This window comes from Chelonoidis abingdonii, chromosome 10 (genome assembly GCF_003597395.2).
Source record: "Chelonoidis abingdonii isolate Lonesome George chromosome 10, CheloAbing_2.0, whole genome shotgun sequence".
NCBI lineage: Eukaryota > Metazoa > Chordata > Testudines > Testudinidae > Chelonoidis > Chelonoidis abingdonii.
The window spans coordinates 60,013,200-60,020,524 of NC_133778.1; the positions used below are offsets into that span (position 1 = coordinate 60,013,200).

Sequence of the window (7,325 nt, forward strand, 5' to 3'; positions counted from 1 at the left end):
CTACATACTGTACAAACAGAGAAGTAGGCAGGATCTTCCCAAAAAAGGTTATAATTTAAATAAACAAGACAAAGAGTAGGGGAAATGAATATACATACGAAGAGACTGCAAATGTAAAGTGATTGTTTCTAAATATGTTAGTTCCGCATGTTGGAGGTGTGGGGGGGAGGCGGTGAGAGAGGATGGAATAGGATAGAGGTAATAAATTATTTTATTGTCAAGGTCCACATTTCTTGTTAAAGGTATAGCCAAAGTCCAGACTCCAGAGAAAATAACACTAAAATAATAATAAGAATATAATAATAAATAAATAAAAAGATTTTATGGCTCATTCAAAAGTGTGTGGTGGTTCATGTTTGGCCAGCAGTCTGCCTATTGACTACCCTGGCTAGACGGTTGATTGGTTTGTTTTTAAGTCCTTTGGGTAGGGATGAGTTAGGAGACTATTAGCTGAACAGAAAGACAAAGGCAGAGAGGACACAGAAGGGAAAGAGTTAAGAGGGATAGGGGAAGAGGGTGCATGAGGGGAAGCCAGATGAGGTAGGAAAGTATAGTTTTCTCAAGTCCCCCAGATGGAAACTAAATTCTGATTCTGCAGCCCTTACAGTGAAAGAAGTATTCAAATGAGTAATCATTTTCTCTGATTATTTGAAATAGAATTTTTGAAAAGCCCAGTAACCTTTGTGAATTTTACTACAGAGGATACATGTAAACTGACTTGTGAAAATGGAGGAAGGTGCATTATGAATGAGAAGGGTGATTTAAGATGTCACTGTTGGCCAAGTTACTCTGGAGAAAGATGTGAAACCAACCACTGTAACAATTACTGTCAAAATGGAGGAACGTGTGTAGCCTCTGCTCTTGGTAAATATTTGCATGCATCTTCTATACTTTTATCTTGACAGAAATGTTTGGATTTATTCTACACATGTACCCGATTCCCCCTCCCTTCCTTTTTCCTTGAACTATTTGTTGTAATCTTTATGGATTTTAAAATTTCTATTCACACATAAAGCCTCTCCTCCTCAACTTGGTTTTGAAAACCTTCTACAAATCCTTTACATGATATAAACCCTGTCTGTCTTGTTAGGATAATGCCATAATAGGGTCCTTTACTTGGAGATTGGTTTTTTTCCATGATCGCTGCTTTCTCCTGCTGCTCTCATCAGAGTGCTGGACACGTGATAACCAATCTCCTTTCAAAAAGATGGGGCTTTTCCTCTGCCCCATAGCAGATCATAATCATACTACCTCTACATTCTTTTATACCAATGCTTCTCTCGGCAATAGGAATGAAAACATGTCCCTTTATTAAATGTGAAACAGACATGAACTACCTGCAGCTTTGGTACAGGTAACCTGCTGTTTGCATAACATGCGGGGCGGAATGGTATGGAGTTGTGCATTTAAGCCACAAGTCTTGCGCCTTCTGACCCCAGGGCAAGATTGGCTCCTCTGCAGCCATAAGTCTAAACTCCTCCTCATCACTTAATCATGTCTCATCACCATGTGTGGCATGTGTCCATGATATAATTTCTAAATATTTGACAAAGGTGACACTTCATTTTGGGTTAATTTAATGTGTTTTTCTCTGTGTGTGTGCGTGTGTTGTGTGTGTTTGTCTACTGCAGCTACTTCTAAAAATTCTCTAGTTTCCTAGCCACCTTGGGCTTGCTGGATTTGTCCCCTTCTTTCTTTTTCATCACTCCCATATCTGCCGCTCAATTTTCATGGACAGACAAGTGAATACGTCCACATAGTCTTCTTTCCAAACATTTTCCTTAACAGCCTTTGACCAGTGGGTACCAGTCTGTTCCTGCAAAGTGTCTTCTGGCATCTCAGTTTTAAAAAGCACCTGTGCCCCATGTGGTTTTCCCTGTAGAGAGAGGTGGATGGGATGCCTGATATCTGTTGGGTATAGGGCATAGCCCCTCTTTTTCTGATGAAACCTCTGTTGGCTTGAGTGCGCGGTCCTCTGCTATTGGAGGTGTTTCCTCACTTCCTGCCACCCCTTTTTAGCCATCTGCCACCCTAGCTTATGGGCAGGCTTCTAGATTCTGTATCCTCCGTATTCCTTCACCCTTAGTAGTCCTCATCCTGAGAAGGAATATCCTAGACAGGGAAGTTCCCCAACATTTTAGCAATGGAAAGGTGGTAGTTATCAGCCAATTCCTCCCATATGTTTGTGGGGAGCACATCTACAGCTACCCCAGTGTAGTGTCTGCCTGTTGGTTGCCTCCTGTGTCCTGCTTAGGGGCTCAGCTCATCCCCAGCTGCTGTGTCCCATTTCCTACCTTTTGCTTGAAGGGTAGCCTCTGCTGTTACTACCTTCACTCTTGCCTGGCCTCTAACTTTCGAATGAGGACCAGGATTAGGGAGCAAATAGACTCTGCTCTCTTCACTGCTGCTGCCCTGCCTCTTCTCAAGCCAGGGGGGTGGACTTGGCTGTAGCTACAGTGCTGCCAGAAACAATCCTATAGTCTCGTCTACCAGGCATTTCTGCAGTTTGCTTAGATACTCCCTCCTGCCCTCAGGGGCTTGAAATTGAGAGTTAGTGATAAGGAAATGCTTTTCCAACAGAGGCGTGCTTGGAACAGCACGCCGCAGGGGGCGCTCTGCTGGTCACCGGGAGGGCGGCAGGCAGGGCTCTGGTGGACCTGCCGCCTGTGGGAGGTCCACCGGAGCCACAGGACCGGCGACCGGCAGAGCGCCCCCCGCGGCATGCCGCCGTGCTTGGGGCGGCGAAATGTCTAGAGCCGCTCCTGTTTTCCAATGCCTGTATATAAATTCTCTTCTCTTTTAGCACCAATTAACAATAATTTGATAATCGATTAAGTCAATTGTAGAGTGTTATTCATTTTTTAAAAACATTATTGTGTTAAATTTTTGTTGAGTATTATATATTGTAGAACCTCATCTGCACACACATGTTAATTTGTTAAACAAATCCCACTGGCAGTTCATGGATTTATTCATTGTTGGTTTACTTGCAGTTAAGCCTTTTGGCAAATTCCTATGTGGACATTACATAACTAGAGTTGGGGCAGCTTTAATTAAAATTTATAAGTTTATGATAGTTGTATTGAACTACAATAATTGAACGAAGAAAATGTCATCAGTTAAATAAAAGCACACATCTGAGAGATCTAATTAAAAGTTTGGATAATAGTAATGTTTTCCAGCAAACCAAATTAACAGGAATTTTAAAAATAATAACATTAACAGTAAAAGTTTAAAACACAATTGCCAAAAAAACCACAGTTGCTTGTTTCTTACAGAATAAAAGTACAAAATAAAATCAGAGAGCAATAAGTGAGCTTATTGAAAACATTAACAAGGATTAGGAAGATCACAAAATTAGATAAACAGGTATTCCTAGTATATTTGCAGGAAATAGAATTCTTGATTAGAGTAATTTGAAATTAGCAGAAAATCAAATTGGCTGTTCCTTGGCACAGGTAAAAGAACAGTTGAAGTATTTTATGCCGCTTTAAAAACCTTCTCAATATCAGTTTTAATAGACTCAGAATTGCAGTTTAATCTGACTTTTTTTTTTAACCAATGTATGGAGCTTCTCTTTTATGGAGACTTACAAGATGTCAGACCAGATTTTTGGCCCACACTGAATAACTCATTTGTACTCCTCACTTGTCACAAAGGGACCAAAAGCTGCCTGAAACAGGGAAGTTGGGTTTTTTTAAAATGGGATAATGCCCAACTGGCATTGAAGTAGTGTAGCTACCTCAAAACCATTACCTCTGTCCACCATCAGTTGTGGAATGCTGGGGGTGAGATGGAGCACAGCTGGAGTTCAAGATGCTCTGTTGATCCTTAGCTAGCACAATGGTTCTTAAGGAGGCACTGCAAACAACATTGTTGAGAACAGTCCCAAGACGGCTCTAATTTACCCCATGGGCCAAACTAGCCCCTGTCTGCCCCCAATATTGAAAGAGTATATACCTTGGTTCTACCAAGGATCAAACCCTATATTTCTAAAAAGTAACTGTTTGTACTAAAAATGCTCCCAATAAAACCTCCATCCTGTGATGAGTCTTCAGTCTCATGAATGTAAATTATCATGTGGACAAAAACTATAGCTGTCAAGACAAGCAATCCTTTAACAAACTATCTTTGAACTCCTTATATTAGACTGTACTCTGTTATGTAAGAATGGTATCAAATGGGATAGACAAATGAAAGAGAGTACATATTCCTATATACCAAGTGAATACAGTAAAAGCTGCCAAGAGCAATCACTCATGGGAGTTAGCAAAAGTGGCCACTTGCAAGAGATGATTTTCACACAAGAGAGCAGTGGTGTTCCCTGGCTTCTGCGAGTAATCTCTTATGACAGGTGGTCTCTCTTCAGAGGTGGTGTCTAAGGGAGGTTTTGCTGTATATAAATTTCTGGCCCTGAGTCTATTGCCAGAGTGAATAAAGATATAATTTCTGATAATGTAGACATTCAGCTTGATCATTTGAAATTTAAGGAAACAAAATTTAGTGTAAAGAAAAATATTAGAATGCATATAAAAATTCTCACCATTTCTCTGTAATGAAAACGAAATAATTCTATCAACTGTTTACTTCACGTAATGCACAAAGCAGTGTCTTCAGTCTTTCCTTCCAAGAGACTGTATTCAGTATAACAACATACAAACTATTTCTCAGTTATGTATTCAAATTGTTGACAAACCTTGAGCCAACATAGGTGAATGTCCACTTTTAGATGAGTCCTTATTCTTAACTCTTCTCATATATAGTTCATATTTTGAATTTAAGATGATGGTTAGATTGAGAAAAAACAATCTCATAGACACAAAAGGGAGAAAGTGCTGACATTTATTTGTGCAGGTGAACAGGACAGTTTATTTGCTACCATATAGCAGTCTAAACCTTTAGAAGAGGATCTAAAATCTTCTGTGTAATCTGATCAAACCCAAACTATAGATATTAAGATGTTGATCTCCCCCATTCACTTCTGAGAAACATTTTATCCGAGTTCCACACACTTCCCATTCTCAGGTGGTTTGTTCATATCCTGCTGCCACAAGATAACTACATGTGCCTCTGGTATCGCATCTGCTTTGCCTACCCTCAGAAGTTTTCTGTAAAATCAAAACAAGATCTACTCTAATTAGCTTACTAAAATGCTGTACAAAACATTTGCAAAAATGCATAATAATCAGAATATATTTTCTCTGCTTGTTCCCCATTCCATCAGTTTTCAAGTGTTAAAGATACTGTGAGACTCAATAGTTATTCATATTTATTTTTCCATTTTTTACAAGGTAGTCTGAGCTCAAGGACTAGCAGCTTCCAACTATATTAAGCAGAATATAAATTTTCAGTTTTTAAGAGTATATAAATACATTGTTGGTTCTTTATTTTAAGTTATTTTTATTTGTTTATATTTACAAGCATTTAATATACATTATTTAGATCAGGGTCAAACAAGTTTCACTTCAAAATAGGGAATATGTACTTTTTGAACCACCAGATCAATTGAACCATCTACCCTAAAAGAAGCAGAGACAGCGAATACCAGAGAACAGACTAAACACCAATAAATTTAGAAACACTGCAGTTAGTAGAAATCTTTCATCACACTCTAAAAGTGGCCAAGGTGGAGATGGACATAGTTGCAGCAAGAGTCAGCTTTCACTAACCTTCACCTGCTTAAAGAGATGTCATTCTCTAGTGTAGAGCTCGTCCAACTGGAGCACGTGCTGAAAATGTGGTTTGTCAAAAGTTGCTGCCTTCTTGCTGCTTTTACAGGCACTTAAGTTTGGAGAACACAGTGTAGACATTTAATTACAGGAACTTCCACAAGGGGATAATTCATTGATGGAAATGGAGGAGGTGTGGCAATGAGGGATAGGTAGGGGAAGAGGAAGATGATGTTGCCATACAGCAAGTGCTGTAGAGTATGCTAACTGAGGAACATTGAAACCCGGGAGGGTAAAGATGAAAGAGAGAGCAAAAAGGATATAATGTCAATGTATTTTATTTTACCTTTAGAACACAAGTTGACACAAGATTGTTATATGATTATGATTCCCATATGATGGTTGGATATACATAAGACAACCTTATAAAAATGTTCTCCATGCTATCATCTGATATCTCTGTTAATAAGATCTGATTCTTATATAGCATTTTTTATCAGTAGATCTCAAAGCATTTTTAAAGGATACCACTATTATCATCATCCCTATTTTACAACTGGGGCACAAAAAAATGATGTGATTTGCCGCAATTCACACCATAGGCCAGTGCCTGAACAGAACCCAGGTTTCCTGAGTACCAGGACACTGATCTGTCCACTAAACCACAATATCTCACTACTGTAGGGTAGTATGGTGTGGTAACGATCGGTCATTGTATGAGTTTTAATAAAACAATCTGAGAAGTATTTTAAAATTCAAAGATAGAAGACCGTGAAGTGCACTGATGTCCAGAGACACTGTTTGTGATGTTCTCTGCCACAGAGCAGCGTGATGTTTCCCTTTAACCTTTCCCATTTTTCCTTATTCTTTTTTAAAATTAATTGTTAATTAAATAACTTGTATTTGCTTTAAATTGTATGGAATAATCAGTGGGTCAGGGAGGTGCGCAGTGCAAAGAGAGTACCCCGGAGTGGGGACACCCTAGCCCCTGTCCTGGGTGACCACGGCAGGGTTGGGGGTTGAGCCCCCCAGGAATCCTGGGCCCAGCCTTGTTGGGGTTATGAGGACTCTGCCAGACAGGAGAATGGAAAGGGAGTCCTCTGGGTAAAGGAAGTGGGAGCAGGACTCAGATCCTTTCGCTAGCCCACTTCACTGGGGTAGTGCAGAAGCCAGGAAAGTTCCTCACAATAGCGGGACCATTTCCCCACTTACATAAAGTTTTGACCCGACCCAAGTATGTTAGCCACAATGTGCTATAGAAAACCCAACAGTTCCCTTCGCACGTCATGTGGAGAAGATCTGTGAAGTTGGGTCTTCCACACTACAAAAGAGAGCCCTAGTCATTGGATTATGGGATGGTCTGGTGTAGGGCTCTCTCTCAGTCTTTGATGTTGAAACTGCTCCACTATATGTAAATAATAAACAGAGACATGAACTTAGCTCTTCTACATCCTAGGTGAATGCTCAAAACACTAGGCTTTAGAGTCATCTTCATGATCTTGTCCCTGGCCCAATGTTTATTCATTGTCATTCATAGTGGCAATTCTTAGCCTATCTCACCTGCAGGGACTGATCCAGTAGGAGTGCTCTGAAGTAGCCCAACTCCACACAGGGGACAGCAGGGGACCTTTAGCTCAATTGTTAGGGTGCTCACCT

At 40.1% G+C, this 7,325-nt stretch overlaps 1 protein-coding gene across 1 annotated transcript in view; it reads left to right on the forward strand.

The window, feature by feature from the left end:
* LRP1B (LDL receptor related protein 1B) overlaps window positions 1-7,325 on the forward strand; it is a 1,355,016-nt gene that overhangs the window by 1,304,027 nt on the left and 43,664 nt on the right.